General features: G+C 41.0%; 1 protein-coding gene across 4 annotated transcripts in view; it reads left to right on the top strand.

The window, feature by feature from the left end:
* Positions 1–11,041: 11,041 nt before the first annotated feature.
* Positions 11,042–16,327, top strand: part of GKAP1 (G kinase anchoring protein 1) — a 79,936-nt gene continuing 74,650 nt past the window's right edge. Inside the window, exons 1-2 of one of the 4 annotated variants that reach the window (XM_067744700.1) lie at positions 11,042–11,282; positions 11,730–11,863. The gene's annotated coding sequence lies outside the window, so the exon portion shown is untranslated. The remainder of the gene's footprint in view (positions 11,283–11,729; positions 11,864–16,327) is intronic. The other 3 variants (XM_067744699.1, XM_067744701.1, XM_067744698.1) reach the window with 3 other exon arrangements.

Below are 16,327 nucleotides of genomic sequence, written 5' to 3'. Positions count from 1 at the left end.
TTTTTCCTTAGGATAATGTTTCCAAGATTCATTCATGTAGCCTGTAAGAGTATTTCATTCCTTTGTATGACTGAATAATAATCCATTATGTGGATATACCACATTTTGTTTATCCTTTCATGAGTTGATGGACATTTGGATTATTTCTATAATTTGGCTCTTATGAATAACCATGCTATAGAATGCTATAAACATCTGTGTACAAGCTTTTGTGTGAATATGTTTTCAGTTCTCTTGGGTATACGCCTAAGAGTGGAATTTCTGATTCATATGGTAAATCTACGTTTAACTTTTGGAGAGATTGCTGAACTGTTTTCCATAGCAGCTGCACCATTTTACATTCCCACCAGCAGTGTATGAGGATTCCAATTACTTTACATCCTTGCCAACGCTTGTTATTGTCTGTCTTTTTTATTATACCCATCCTAGTCGATGTGAAGTGGTATATCACTGTGTTTTGAGTTACATTTTCCTAATGACTAATGATACTGAATATTTTTTTCATGTGTTTATTGGCCACTTGTTTATCTTCTCTGGAGAAATGTCTGTTCAAATCCTTTGCCCCTTTAAAATTGAGCTATTTGTGTTTTCAATGTTGAATTGTAAGAGTTCTTTATATTTGCTAGATACAAGTCCCTTATCAGATATGATTTGCAAATATTTTCTCCCATTCTGTGTTGTCTTTTTACTTTTTTGATGGTGTCCTTTGCATTGTAGAAGTTTTTGCTTTTGATGAAATCCAGTTTATCTTTTTTTCTTTTGCTTGTTTTTGCTTTAGTTGTCATATCTAAGAAACCATTGCCTACTCCAATATCATACAGATTTACACCTGTCTTTCCTTCTAAGAGTTTTATTGTTGGGACTTCCCTGGTGGCACAGTGGTTAAGAATCCACCTGCCAATGCAGGGAACATGGGTTCGAGCCCTGGTCCGGGAAGATCCTACATGCAGCGGAGCAACTAAGCCCATGCGCCAGAACTACTGAGCCTGCACTCTAGAGCCTGTGAGCCACACTACTGGGCCTGCATGCTGCAACTACTGAAGCCCATGTGCCTAGAGCCCATGCTCCACAACAAGAGAAGCCACCACAATGAGAAGCCCGCGCACCACAACGAAGAGTAGGCCCCACTTGCCGCAACTAGAGAAAGCCTGCGCATAGCAACAAAGACCAAAGCAGCCAAAATTAGATAAATAAATAAAAAGAGTTTTATTATTTTATTTCCTTCATTTATGTCTAGGGTCCATTTTGAATTAATTTTTGTATGCGGTGTGAGGTAGAGGTTCAACTTCATTCTTTTGCGTGTGTATATCAAGTTGTCTCAGCACCATTTACTGAAAAAAACTATCTTTTCCTTACTGAGGTGTCTTGGCACCCTTGTTGAAAGCTAATTGACCATAGATGTTTGAGTTTGTTTATGGACTCTTGATTCTATTCCATTGGCTTATATCTTATGCTAGTGCCACAGTTGATTACTGTAGCTATGTAGTAAATTTTCAAGTTGGGAAGTGTCAGTTTACCAGCTTTATCTTTTTTCAATATTGTTTTGGCTATTTGGGGTCCCTTGAGTTTGATTATGAATGTTAGGAACAGCTTACCCATTTCTGCAAAAAAGTCTGTTGGAATTTTGATAGGAATTACATTGAATATATATCTATATTTGGGGAGTATTGCCATCTTAATAATATTAAGTTTTCCAGTGCATAAACATGGGCTGTCTTTTATTTATTTATATCTTTAATTTCTTTTAACCATCTTTTGTAGTTTTCAGTGTACAAGTCTTATGCTTCTTTGGCTCAATTTATTCCTGAATATTTCTTTTCTTTTGATGCTATTGTAAATGGACTTGTTCTATTAATTTCATTTTCAGATTGTTCATTGCTAGTGTATAGAAATACAACTAATTTTTGTATATTGATCACAATTTGTGATGAATAGTAAATTTGGGTTAGAAACACACCACACCATGAATCAAGGAACTTAGGTAATGTTTACCCATACAAACTGACTGAACGAGCAGAAATCCACCTTTTTTTTTTTTTTTTTTTAAATTGGCCGCGCTGCACGGCTTGCAGGATCTTAGTTCCCTAACCAGAGATTGAACCTGTGCCCCCCTGCAGTGGGAGCTCGGAGTTCTAACCACTGGACTGCTAAAGAATTCCCAGAAATCCAACTTTTTTTTGTTGATGATGATCATAACTTTTTAGCTGATTATTTTAAGATTATTTCTTCAAGAATTATTTCTGTTTTTCTTATTGCTAGGTGAAGGATGGTAAGAGCATAGAGCACCACTAGGTAATTTGGCCTTTGTAGTCTATAGTCTCAGGTCTTTCACATGTATTTTTCCTATTTAAGGAAAACACAAATGGAACAATCCTCAGCACCCTGTCTCTCTGTATCATGAGGATACTTTCTGCATATTCCTCAGTGCTGTATATTTTAAAGATTAATGGTGATGCAGAGAAAGCTAATTTATTCAACCAATTTCTATGTGCTAGGTGTTATGCTAAAAAAAAAACATAGTTTAATAAATCACAGACCCATCCACCAAGAAGCACACACTCTGTTGAATAAAGACAGACAGTAACATTTTGACCATTTGAACGCATACAAGGAGCCTGGCACTCTAGTGACATACAAGTGAGTAAAAGGCCAGGTTTCTGTTTTAATGGGACTCACAATATAAAGGAGAACATAATGGCTCTGGTAAAAATATAGAGGGCACTATGGGAGTATGGAGGAAGGGCTTTTAACGTTCAAGGGTAAGGGAAGGTGCCCCTTGTGTCTTAATGGATAAGTTGGGTTTTAGAAGGTATAAGAATAAGAGGAATAGCATTTTAGATCAGGAAACCCCATTGCAAAGGCTAAGAAAGGGGAGACAACACCATATACTCAGGGAACAGCAAGCAGTTTAGTAATGGTCCTAGTACATTGGGGACTCCAAATAAGGATCTGCTGAGTGACTGAATTAGTGCTGGGTGTAAGGGATGGCTGAAGTTGAGGATAGGAAGGTAGCTTAGATCACAAAAGGACCACACTAAAGAATCGAAAGGCTATGGAAAGCCTGCTGCATTTATTCTGTACAATTTACACAGCAATTGGACTGGTTTACTTTTGCTGCCCGAAATCCTTTCTCTTTAGACATAGTACAAATGATGTACAAAATACCAGAAGAGAATTTAAAACCCATTAAGTAGAACTAATTATTTACAAATAATTTATAGGTGATATCTGTGTCTATATCTATGCATAACATCGATTTTAATCACTGCAAGCCTCCTGAGGAAAATCCTTTTTTTGGGGGGGCGGGGTCTAGTGTGAGAGGGTATTTTAAAAATTAATTATTTTTGAAAGTACAAAATAGCCTTTCATAAAACAATTCCATAGTCACGTAGGTCATTTTTCAAATTCAAGTTAGTGATGTTTGACTTCATATAAATAGTACACTATAAATAACACCATAGTAAGGGCAAGGGAAGGAGGTAGCTGAGTCAAAATACTAGCAAAGCCATATTGACATTTCTATTTTGTAGTGGACAGTGTGAAGGTAGAATGAAAAAGTTTAGCTTATTTGATTCATCCAATTCTCTTGAAAAAGATATTTTAAAATTAATTATTAATCAGGAATAGTTTTACTTACAATCTTAATATTACTGTGGGATGATTAATGATCAGTCTATTAAATTGACTGAATTAAGAACAATAATACTGGGCTTCCCTGGTGGCGCAGTGGTTGAGAATCTGCCTGCCAGTGCAGGGGACACGGGTTTGAGCCCTGGTCTGAGAAGATCCCACATGCCGCGGAGCAACTGGGGCCCGAGAGCCACAACTACTGAGCCTGCGCATCTGGAGCCTGTGCTCTGCAACAGGAGAGGCCGCAACAGTAAGAGGCCTGCGCACCGCGATGAAGAGTGGCCCCCGCTCGCTGCAACTAGAGAAAGCCCTCGCACAGAAACGAAGACCCAACGCAGCCAAATAAATAAATAAATAAAATAAATTTATAAAAAACACACAAAAAACAAGAAAACAATAATACTACAACATTTCCCTCTTCTCACTTGGCATTAATTTTTTCTTAAGTGTAAGAAAAAAATTTTTTCTTACATTTTTTCTTGTCATTTTTTTCAAAGTGACAGCATATATGGTTTGAGTCAAATAATTACAAGGCTCGTAACAATAAACAGAAGGCCCTGCTCCATTGGTCGTCACTCTGATGCCTGCTTCTCAGAGGAAAACTGCTGTTCTACTATTTAACTCCACGTTTCTAAAAAGCACATTTCTTTTTTCTTTTTTTTCAATTAACAGTAATCTTTTATTTATTTATTTATTTATATTTTTGGCTGTATTGGGTCTTTGTTTCTGTGCGAGGGCTTTCTCTAGTTGTGGCAAGTGGGGGCCCACTCTTCATTGCGGTGCGTGGGCCTCTTCACTATCGCGGTCTCTCTTGCTGCGGAGCACAGGCTCCAGACGCGCAGGCTCAGTAATTGTGGCTCACGGGCCTAGTTGCTCCGCGGCATATGGGGTCTTCCCAGACCAGGGCTCGAACCCGTGTCCCCTGCATTAGCAGGCAGATTCTCAACTACTGTGCCACCAGGGAAGCCCTAAAGAGCACATTTCTATTGCCATGGCTTAGTTATTCCGTTTTAGCCATTTTATGCCATTTACTAATTTCCCAATATGCTTATATCCCATTGTTCAGTGTTTATATATTTTAATCTCTATTTTATATATTGTCCACAGCATCCCATGTTATATCAGTCAGGAGAGGTTAATTATGCTGCATTAACAAATTACCACAAAAACCTCAGTGGTCTACAACAATAAAGGGTTATTTCTCATTTACACAGCATGTTGGTGGCAGGCCAGCTGCAGTTCGCTCTACCGTGTCTGCATTCAGGACTCAGATGGCCAGAGGCAGCCTCTAACAAGTGCTCACCTTGTGGCAGGCTCAGAGACATGGCTCTAAAGCTTCTGCCGGTGCCTCTATTTCCCTGGCCACCGTAATTCACCCTGCCGGGTCTGACATCAATGGGGCAGGGAAGTATAATTCTCCTCCAGGAAGGTAACATCAAGTACTAAACAATCATATAGTCCACCACAATTATTTTGTTTTCCCTGGAATTTATAGCCCCCTCTTCCTTGGGTTGCTTAGTTTTCTCTATATCCTATCACCATTTCATCTCTTTATGTTCCACCAGAGCTGTGAAATTTCTCTCATAAGGTTCAAACACAGTAGGTAATCGATCAATTCTGTGGCTTTTATAGTTGTTGTTTTGTTTTTTCCTTGGAGACATCCCTTCTGGAGCCCTCCATCCTCCTGTGTCAGAGTAGACTGCTCTCCAGGCCTGCTACACAGTCGTCATCCTGGAACTTCCCTTCACCTTTATCTCAGGAATTCTCCCTATTTTCTCTTTTGTTGGAGCTCCTGTTTACCAGGTAGGTCCTATGTGTTTCTGTTTCTTGGTTTACACCCTTATTTTGATGAGGCATCTCCCTCTAGTAGATTCCTGAGCATATGTGAGTTAAAATTTTTTACTTTGACATCTTTTTCTGCTCCCTCCATTGTCTCTGTTTCTTTTCTTCTTTTTTTTTTCGCTGTACGCGGGCCTCTCACTGCTGTGGCCTCTCCCGTTGCGGAGCACAGGCTCCGGATGCGCAGGCTCAGCGGCCATGGCTCACGGGCCTAGCTGCTCCGCGGCATGTGGGATCTTCCCAGACGGGAGCACGAACCCGTGTCCCCTGCATCGGCAGGCGGACTCTCAACCACTGCGCCACCAGGGAAGCCCCTCTTTTCTTTTTCTCTTCTTCTTCTTCTTTCTTTCCTTCCTTCCTTCTTTCCCTCCCTCTCTCTCTGACTTTTTCTTTTTTTCTTTCTTTACCCTGTTTGTTCATTTCAGGCTCTTTCATGTAAGGAGGTTTCTTCAAATATCTGGAGATCCTGGACTATTCACTATTGACTAACAGTGGATGAGAGCTTCTGTTGGTAGGAACAGGACTTGTCTATTGTTGGTCTTCATTGTAAAGAGATAGGTGACAAGCCACATTCTCCATTACAGAACCCCCAATTGTCAATATTTGTAGGCCTTTACTCTTGGACCAGCTGGTTTTCCACCCAGAGGAAGCTTCTAGTTCCCTGACATGATCCCAGCATTCTAGAATCTGAATTCGGGAATGAAGCTGGGGTGGGGGGGATATGTCTCATAACTCAACATGCATAACTTCATTTAATTCTGCTTTTCTATGGAGTGAGTCATCCCTGTCCTTAGCTCTGCCTGGGGTCCAGAGGAGCTCTGCATCAAACTGTCCAGAAAGTAAACTTCCTGTCTGCTGAGTTAAGGCAGGAGGGAATGGGTTAGGGACTGGGGGAAGGAAGGATCCCACTGTTCATCATAAAGTCTTCATAATAAATTCTCATTCTCAGTCCCACTCTACTTCTGCTTTCAGAGGTGCGGCAGCTCTAGCTTCAGACCCTTTCCAGGGTCTGGGATGTGAAAAGGTTCACTCTGGCTGGGTCAACCTCCTCCCAGAAGCTTAGATATTAAATTTTTTAGTTTGGGTAAGTTAGTTGTCACTCATCCATCTCCTTCCATGTTCCTAAGTTTGTTGACATCCTTCATCAGCAGGGATCTTTTTTCCTGTTTGCATTGTCTTTATGGGTTTATACCTTTTTTATCCCTTCACTCTCATTTTAATGAGGTATCTGGAGTGAGTAGGGAAAAACATGTGATCAATGCACCGTGTTTAACCAGAAGTCTCCTTACCATGAACACGAATAGATGTAACGAACATGTTTTCTAAGTGGGAAAAGTCCAACTATAGTTATAGGCAATTCTATAAGAATTAGATATAGATTAGTACAATAATATACCTAAATTTTATTGAGTGCTTATATGTGCTAAAAAGTCTTTTAAATGCTTATATGTATTATATATATTAATATTTTATCCTCACAATAATCCCATGAGATGGATGCTGTGATTCAACACCTAGCAGTCTGACTCCAGACCACCTATGCTATATAATGGGGTACTTCATGTTTTAAACTACAGGTAATCTTGTTATTTTCAACTTGTCAGGCCTCTAATGAATCCCTATTTATTGTTAGCTTAAGCTATAGCTGAGGTTTTTCACATAGAATTTTAACATTTACAGCACATTATTTGATGTGGCAAGGCTAGCATCACTTTTGATGTGTCTATTTGAAGATACATGTTGGAGGTAGAAGGAGTAGTTTATGACCAATTTTAAAGCATAGTCATTTAAACTGGGAACCCTAGCATGTGTTTGTTTTATAATACAGACAGATGGGCATTTCCTCTTAAAGAAAGCAGTCACCATCTGTAATCTGAGAGGTCAAAGAGAAGCAATTAGAAATCTCACATTAGCAACAAAACTTTAAAGTGCCTGAAACATGCAAGAGTTTAACATCTTAAATCACTGATGGCCTTGAACACCTTAATTCAGAGCATTCAGCCCCTCATTCTTTGAAGATTTTAGGACCAGGCTCATTATCACTCTCTTCAAAGCTACTCACTACTCCAACACCACTGTCACATCTGCAGATAATTCTTTGCAAGATATAGATATAGATATAGACATAGATATCTTTCAAATTCTTACTGCCTCTCAGTTCCTTGACCATCTCTCTTGGAATGATCTTTCCCTCTGCTATCGCATCTACCCACTCTTATGGTCATTCCCTACACCTTGACATTACTGACATTACTTCTAATTTTAATTTCAAGCCTACTACTCTCCAACCCCTCTCTTCTCTTTTCAGGTCATTCTCTATGGTACCTAAACTCCAGCAATTCTTCAACCTGATCAGAAACACCATTCCATTCACCCTCCCATCTTTTCACAGTTCCCCACCCCTCTCAAAGCCTTATTTCTTACCACATCTGAAATTATAATGCCTCCTTTGCATCTACCCTCAACTACCCTTTGCCAATCTCTCCCCATCCTACTTGCCCAGCCAAATCTCAGTCCTGGGTAATCCAAAACTGCCTACTCAGTGCTTTCACATCGCATGAGCAACTAAATCTGTCTGGAGAAAAATGCACAATCATAATGACTGGTCTCACTATAAATTCATGGCCACTCACTCAGGTGGGCGTTATTAGTGCCTGGAAACCTTACCATGTTTCCCTAATCAATTCCCTCTCCCACACTGACAGACTAGTATTTCATCTCTCTTCTTCTCTCCCTCCCCTTCTAACTCCCCCCTCATTATTTTCAGTTAATAACTACATGAGCCACAGTAGGCTAAACTGTTATAACAAACAAAAATGTTATGGCTCCCACTCAATAGAAATTTATACCTTGCTCACAAAATAATCCAGAGTGGGTGTTCCAGGTCAATGGGCAGCTCTCCTTCATCCCTGCACGTTCTTTCTGTGGTTCTGCCAACTCCAGGGACTTGTAGTCATCTGCATAATCCAGCTGGCAGGAAGGAAAAATGCATGAAGGAGGCACACTAGCCTGGCAGTGGCCGACATCATCTCTGCTCACATTCCAGTAGCAATAACTTCACATTTGACCATACCCAACTGAAAGAAAGGCTGAGAAAAATAGTCTCTGTGGTTAGGAAGAAAGAGAGAATACATTGTGATGGACAATTAGCAGTCTCCCAAAATGATCTTGTTTCTTATTTCACTGAGAAGATAGAAGCAACTAGAAAAGAACTTCTACTTTGTCCCACTATGAAATCCACAAGCCTACTTTAATATGTCCCATATATGTGGGGACTGGAGGGATTATATTTCTAGGCTGTCCCCAATCACAAAGGGGCAGTTTCCAAGCTTTCAGTTAGAACAACATGGTCATAATGACCACACCACTTAATCACAAAGTTCAAACATACCTTCTTTCCTTGCACTTTTTGACCTCTGTGGTTTTGGATATTGTGATCAACTCTCCTTCCTGCCCCTGTCTTTGTGAAACTCCAATGTATCTTGCTTTGGTGATTCTGTGTTTCTCTGGTTCTCCTCCCACTTCCTCCTCTCTTTCTTTGCTGGCTTCTCTATCTAGGTTAGATCCCTTCTTTATTTGTTGGCTTTTCTCATCTAGGTCTGAGCTTCTTAAACTTTAATGTGATACAAATCACTTGGGGTTCTTGTTAAACTGAAGACCTGATTCAGCAGGTCTGGGGTGGGGAGGGCTGAGATTCCACCTTTCCAACAAACCCCCTGGTGATGCTGGGCCAGTGTGGCTGGGCCACTGACCATGCTTTGAGTAGCAAGGTTCTAAAGAAGATGTTCTCCAAGATTCTGCCCTTTGTTTTCTTTTTTTCTCTCACAGTGGTATCACTGCTAGGCTGATAACTTCCCAATCTATTTTCTAGTTCAACCCTCTTACCCTTACTTCAAAACCTTTACATCTAACTTCTCAGTGTCCACCTCTATCTGGCTGTCTCAACAATCTTTCAAACCCTTAAAATGTCCAAGTCTAAATTGATCTCTCAAGAAGTTCCTATTCCTATCTCTAATTGTCTTTTTTCTATCTTCTCTAATTATCTCCAAACTCAAAACCTCCATTACCTTTAATTTTTCTCTTCCTCCTTCATGTATGTTCTCAAGCAATCCCCTCTTACTGGAAAACCAATTAATCAAATGCCAAATTCTGTAGATTCTGCTTCCACATCATCTTTTAGCCAAGCTCTTTTAAATTCCTCCTGCCTTACCTTTAGTTCAGATTTATCATTACCTTTTACCTGGCCTATGGCAAGTCTATCTGACCATTTTCCCACCTCTCATTTCTGTATCCATTCACAGAGAGATGAAAGAAAAGCAAGGTTTTTAAACCCCCAAACTTTTAAACCACGAAAACTAAGTAATGATTTGAATACAAATTCTTCCACTTGGCATCCCAGGCCCCATTCTCCTCTGTGTCTGCCACTTCTCAACATGCCCTAGAGCCTTACCATTTGCTTTTCCTGAACACAACTTCCATTGATTCACTTTCATATATGTTCTCATGCTGTCTCTTCTTGCTGTAAAACCATCCCCATCTCCTTCAAGGTCAATCCCAAATGCCTTCTCCTCCTTACTGCCTTTCTTTCCTGATTCCCCAGACAGGTGTGAGCAGTTCTCTGATATTCTGCAGTACTCTGTATTTTTCACATGGCATCTGTCATGGTTTGTCTTTTAACTGTTTTATCCTTGTATTATTTCTTATTTTGAAGGCAAGGATAACAGCTTTAACTCCCCTCTGTAACCCTGCAGCGTCTTACCTATGGGGGCGTCTACTATTAGTTGAAACAAAGTGATTTAGGAAGATAATGTGACACAACGGTAAGCAGCACAGAATTTGAAGTCAGGACAGCTGTGTTCCGGCTGTGCCGTTTATTAGATGTGAGGCTTTGGGTAAGTCACTTAACTTGGCTTGCAAAATGAGAATCCTACTACCTGATGTAGCACGAAGGGAGGTAACGTGAAAGTGCTGTAACTCTACAGAGAACTGAGCAATGTTCATTATTTTCCTTACAGAGAAATGATGCAGTCTTTCTATTCAAATCTTGTTTGCAGGACCAACCCTACTTCACTTAACTGGAGGTCGAGCCCGGAGGGGCTGGGAATTCGGGCCCCCACGTTCCACTGGCCCTTTTCCACTGCAGGGCTCTCTAACTGCTCTCCGCGATTCAGGTGAAGCGGCCGAACTGCGGAGAAATAGCCTGGAGTCCTATTCTCTCGGGAGGCCTCCGTCCTTCCACCTACCCCGGGTAAGCCCTTCTCTTCCCGGTAACCCCGAAGACCGCGGCGCCGCCGCCTACGTGAGACGTTTGGACCCTGCCCGGCCCCCGTAGCTCCCCTTCTCCAGCAGGTGGGTCTGGTCCTTTCCCCCAACTCCGGGCGCTCACGTCACCCGCGAACCCCTACCCACGCGACAGCGCAGCAACCAACCTAGAAAATAAACAAACCCCCGCGCGCGGCGGCGGGCGCGTCAGGCCCCTCCCCCGCTCCGCCCCGCGGCTCTCAAGCCGCCCCCTCCGCCGGGACTTCCCTCCCGCCCTCAGCTCGCGGCCGCGTTTTCCCCGCCCCTCACCGCAGCCCGCAGCCGCGCTCCCCGCCGCGGTCCGCCCGGCCCGCCGCCCCGGGGCCCGTTAGTGCTCCGCGCCCGCTCGCGGGTCCGCCGTGCGACCCCCGCCCGGAGCGAGCCCGCCCCTGCCCCCCGACACTTGACCCAGCGCAGTCCCAACGCCCAGTGCGGCCGCCCCAGGAGCCGCGGAGCGGCGGCGGCGGGGGGAGGAGGGAGAGGAGGGCCGTGCCGGCGGCCGGGGAGGCCCGGTGAGTACGCGGAGGGCGGGCTGCCTCGCGGGGGACCGCTCCGGGGCCCCTGAGGCGGTGGTGGCGGCTCGGCCGCGCTGCTCCGTGCGCCCCAGTCTCGGCAGTTGGGGACTCGGCCTGAGGCGATGGGCCCCGCTGTCCGGAGCCGCTGGGCAGAGTGCGCGGGAGGGCCGCTCCTTGGGAAGGGCCGCGGCCCCGACGCTCGGCTCTGGTCTCGGGGGCGGCGGAGAGAGACCCACGCCGACCTCAGGCCCAGGCGCCCGGGCGGTGCCTGCGGCTCCCGAGACCCCGCGGGGGCCGGGGCCGGGGTCGACCACGGTGTCTGGGCCGTCGAGTGACAGGTGCCGCCGCCCCCTCCCCGCCGCGGGCATCGCGCTCCCGCCCGGGGAGCCAGGCGCTCGGAAATTTCTGGAGCTTCGACCTGACTCGCTGTTTTCTCCCTTTCAGGTTTTGAAGCCGCTTCTCTGCCCGAGTTAGGTCTCGCCCAGCTCTGTTTCCTTCTGTATGTACTTTGCGCGAATAAGTTTTGGAGCATTGGTTAACAGCCTGTGGGTGAAATTTGGCTTTCATTCGTGAATGAGGTATAGTGAATTACTTTTTGAGTAAAGTGCTTCTCCTCCTCTCCGCTAACTATTGAAGAGTAAAAGGGAGAAGGGTTTTGAATTTTGTTTTTTGTAGTTATTGTTTGGAACAAGCACTCTTCCAGAATTTTTGTCATCTCTAGCACTTAGGGTGCTTGGTAGATATTGAACAGTGATAAAAAATGACTTATTAAATTGTCTTTTCTCTCCGCCTTGTTTTAGATTTTTCATTCTTACCTTAGCTAGATTCTACAATTGAGTAGGTGCTATGGCTTTCATTAGAAGCACTAATGAAAGATCGTCTTTCCTCTACTGAAAAGCCAGTGAAATTTTCTCTGCACTGTTCATTACTATTTCTTTACGTAGTAAACGTGCTTGTGATTGTAACCTGAATCATCAGTTTAACAAATTTGACTTGCAGCCATAAGAATATTGAACTTTGTGGCAATTAAAAATTTTTTAAATCTTTAATCTGTGGAAACTTAGATTTTTTTTCTCAACAGGTTCATAACACTTAAGTTCTCATCAGTCAAATCCTAATTAATGGAAGATATTGTCATAAATGGTTACAACAAACTTATCTATAAGATAATCAGGTGGCTTCACTCTTTAAGAGTGAAGAACCCAGAAGTTGACCAAGAGATCACTGGGGCAAATGAAAATATATGTGCTTTATTTATAGGCGAATCCCTTAGGTCCTCAACCGGTACCTGCTTGTACTTTTTGCCTAGGTTTTTCAACCCACAGAAATTAGGTGATGCAGATTGGAGATGGGAGGCAGTATTTAACTATGAAGAAAAAAAATGGAATTTAGGGCATACCCATTAAGTTTATATGGTTTGTTTGCGTTAAGTTTGTTGCGAGCAAAGTTTTGGTATGCTCTTGGCACTTACTGGTTGTGAACCTTACTTTATAAGAAGCCAAAGTGAAAGATATTGTGTAGTTGTGTTATTTGAGGAACAGACGTGAAATAATATGATAAAAAATTTCACCAGGTATTAAGTCATTCATACTCAATGCCATTTCATTTTATGGTTTTTGTTTTTTTTTAATCTAAGCTACATTTCAGTGAGACCACACTAGTTGGTATCTACATGATATTCACTTCTTTTTTCATCAGGCTTACTGGTCAATAGTGTTAATAGAAGATGACTATCATTACATTTTATAAAAGGGATATATTTGGTCTTGATTGAGGAGCTTATACATATACCAGTTTTGAAGTGCCCTAATTGTGGTTCCCTGGACCTGAGGTATGGCTACTCCTACCATCTTTCTTGACCTTAGAGAGATCATAGTCTAAAGGGATTACATCATAGTGGCACTGGTCCTCAGAACCTTAGTAGAGGAGCCCAAGAGGATCAGCTGTTTATAAATCCTTCTGCTTGCAGTTTAGGCTATTCATTTAAAAAAGTAGTTTACTTAAGCTCCTCATGTATCCTAGTTCTTTTTAATCAATACTTTGAAACCAGTTGTGTTTCCTAAACAAATATGTTTCCTAAACAAAATTAGTTGTGGTGATAATCAGTTAGTAGAATGGCCCTTATAATGAAGCAACTTTGAACTGCTAATAATCACTGTTAACTCACATTTGCATTCTGGGAATTGAGGATTATCTCTAGTGCACTTTGCATTTTCTTTAGCTCCATTCTATTTTAGAGCTTGTCTTTGAATGCATAGATAGCTGTGTACTTGGGGAATGTAAATATTTTTTAAAAAAACAAATTCAATAAATGTATCTTCTGTGTGCCAGGTCCTGTGGTTTTGTTAGGGGTGGAAAGAAGAAGCTCTTGCCTTTCAGAATGTTGAAATCAGGATTATAAGGGGCTAGGCACAACAGTAAACAGATAATTTTAATTAAATCTATTCAGTAATAAAAGTAAATATAAACTACAGAAATATTACAAAGGAGGGAATGATTAAACAGGCAGGTCAGAGAAAGCGTTATAGAGATCCTAGCATCTGAGCAGGATTTTAAGGAACAAATACAAGTTGTAAGTGGAAGAGATGGAGGGCATTTTAGGCAAAAGGCACAGCAAAAAGATTTGAGCAAGTAAAACTAAATGTGTGGTCAGGAAATTTTAAGTAGTTTGTTTTGCTGGAGTACAAAATCTGAGGAAGGACAGTTGCTATAGAAAGCCCTAACATATGCTCTAATATTTAATAAGTAATTGGCTTTTCTAGTATTGAGTATATATAAAGTGGAGACTTCACTATAATTTGATTTTGCTGCAATTTTAAGTATAGAGGAATTAATAGTTTTTACTAATAGATTCATTAAGAAATTATAGAATGTTGCACTTATATGTGATGAGCTGCCTGCATATTTGTAAACTTATTTGTTTCTTATGCATTTGACCTGAAACATTTGTTTTCAAATTATCTTTCAAATTTTCTTTTGTCTTCCTTCAACTACTTAAATTAGCCTTTAAATTATTTTTTAAAAGGAGACTCAGGATTTCCCTGGTGGTCCAGCGGTTAAGACTCTGCAGGTTTGATCCCTGGTTGGGGAACTAAGATCCCATATGCTGCGGGGTGTGGCCAATATATAAATAAATAAATAAATAAAATAAAAGGAGACTCAAAGGGAAGAGGGAGAAACATAGAAAATAATCATTAAATTTCTGGACTAAAAACCTAATTTGTGTAGTATTTTAGTAATTTGTAACTGTTTAACATAGAGCACTAGCCACTGCACTCATAGACTGACCAATGTAGGTAGCTTAGTGGATGTCCACTGTATTTTTGTTTTGTGTATCTTAATTATGTCCTTGTTATTTAAGTGTATGTTTATAAATGAGCATTTATATATACTCAGGTATCTGGATTTTAAAGACCATGTGATGCATAAAGAAAGGGAAAATAACAGGGGGAGGGAGAAGAACTCTGAATCTATTTATCCAAGTATCTCTTAGGTATGACCGTAGGTGGAGATGCAGAAGTTTAGGACACAAGACCTCTAACCGTAGCCTCACAAGAATACTGACCCTAGCCTTTCCCTGAAATAGTATCTTTAAAAGTCTCATGTTTTTGTGGTCTGCTTATTTATCTCTTTTTCTCTTCAAGGTTTTAAAGCAGTTACAAATGAATTCCTGGATTGTATAACATGATTATCTTTTTGCAAATTCTGAAAAATCTGTTAATGAAGGCAATGTTCTCTTAAAAACATGCACCATAATCAGTCTTTGACAATTGCTTTGTGTCATTTATCTTCTCAATCACTAACATAAAAGAACCTGAGGCATGTCATTGTTAATTCTGACCTGTAGTTGCCCTTTTTAAGTTTTGACACAGGGCAGAAAAATCAGTATTGCTTTGATTACATTATGTTTTTCTTTTTTGAATTTGGGTATAGATGACCATTTTTCCTTTTCACGATGAGAGTTTTTTCTTATAGAAGGAATATGGTCGTTACAGAATATTTGGGGAAATAGTGAAAACTATAGAAAGGAAAAGGAGTAGTCCCATGCATTTCCTCCTTTTGGTATGTAAATAAATAATACACATATTTACAAATTGGGGATTATTTTTATATTTTTATTCCCTTCTTTCATTTAAAATTTACATTTCCCCCCCTCTTCCACCTCTGAAGTACTGGTTAGTGTATGGTATATAGATTTTTGACATAGTATACAGATTTCTCTCATGGCTAATGAGGTAGTTGATGTGTTGGCTGTTTATTACTTTTTTTTTTTTTTAAGTACAGCTTGAGTACAGATGATGAGCCCTTCCAGTTGTCCCATCTCCTTACTCCCTCAGCTGCTGAGTAGAGCTATTTTTGGCCTTTAGTATTTACTATTATGTAGAGTATAGTGCAGGTGGCTACCACTCTCCTATTCTACCTGTACCCCTTACCGAACAAGGGATCATTGGAGGTGAGCATTTACCCTTTCCATTTACCCTTTCATTAGTTAGAGAAAGTATTTTAACACATGGGTTGCTAAGATGTAGCATAGGTAGTTGCCTCAGAAAAATAATTATTTTGAGTGTTTATCACTGATTCTTTTCTCAGTTAACAGTATTTGTTCTGATGCTTTCTTTTCACTTTGTCTTTCTTTTATTCTTTTCATTCATTCAGGAAATATTTATTGCTTGTTGTGTGTGTCCACTGTATAAGAGATAGTCTCTACTGTGATTCTAGGGTTTCAGATAGATTGGTGTTTTCCTTATGCATTGTTAGGTATAATCTTTAGGTCTCTAACTCTTCAGTGGCCGACTGCTCAACCACAAATTCTCAATGCCTAAAAACTTTTTTCTTTTCATTTCAAAGAAAAAAAATTTCTGTGAGCTTTGGAGAGATATTTAGAACACCTGTGAACATTTCACTCATGCAGAACAATCCAAATATGAAATTCACAGTTTTGATATCAGTCCTGAAATGGAGAGGAAATGTATTTGTGTAAGCTATCAGTGATGATAAGGTTAGATTATATTGCAGTAGCAACCCGAAAACCACAGCAGCTT

The sequence above is a fragment of the Pseudorca crassidens genome, chromosome 7, assembly GCF_039906515.1.
Source record: "Pseudorca crassidens isolate mPseCra1 chromosome 7, mPseCra1.hap1, whole genome shotgun sequence".
Classification (NCBI taxonomy): Eukaryota; Metazoa; Chordata; class Mammalia; order Artiodactyla; family Delphinidae; genus Pseudorca; species Pseudorca crassidens.
Note: the sequence above shows the minus strand (reverse complement) of the source record. Positions and strands in the feature narration are given on the sequence as shown.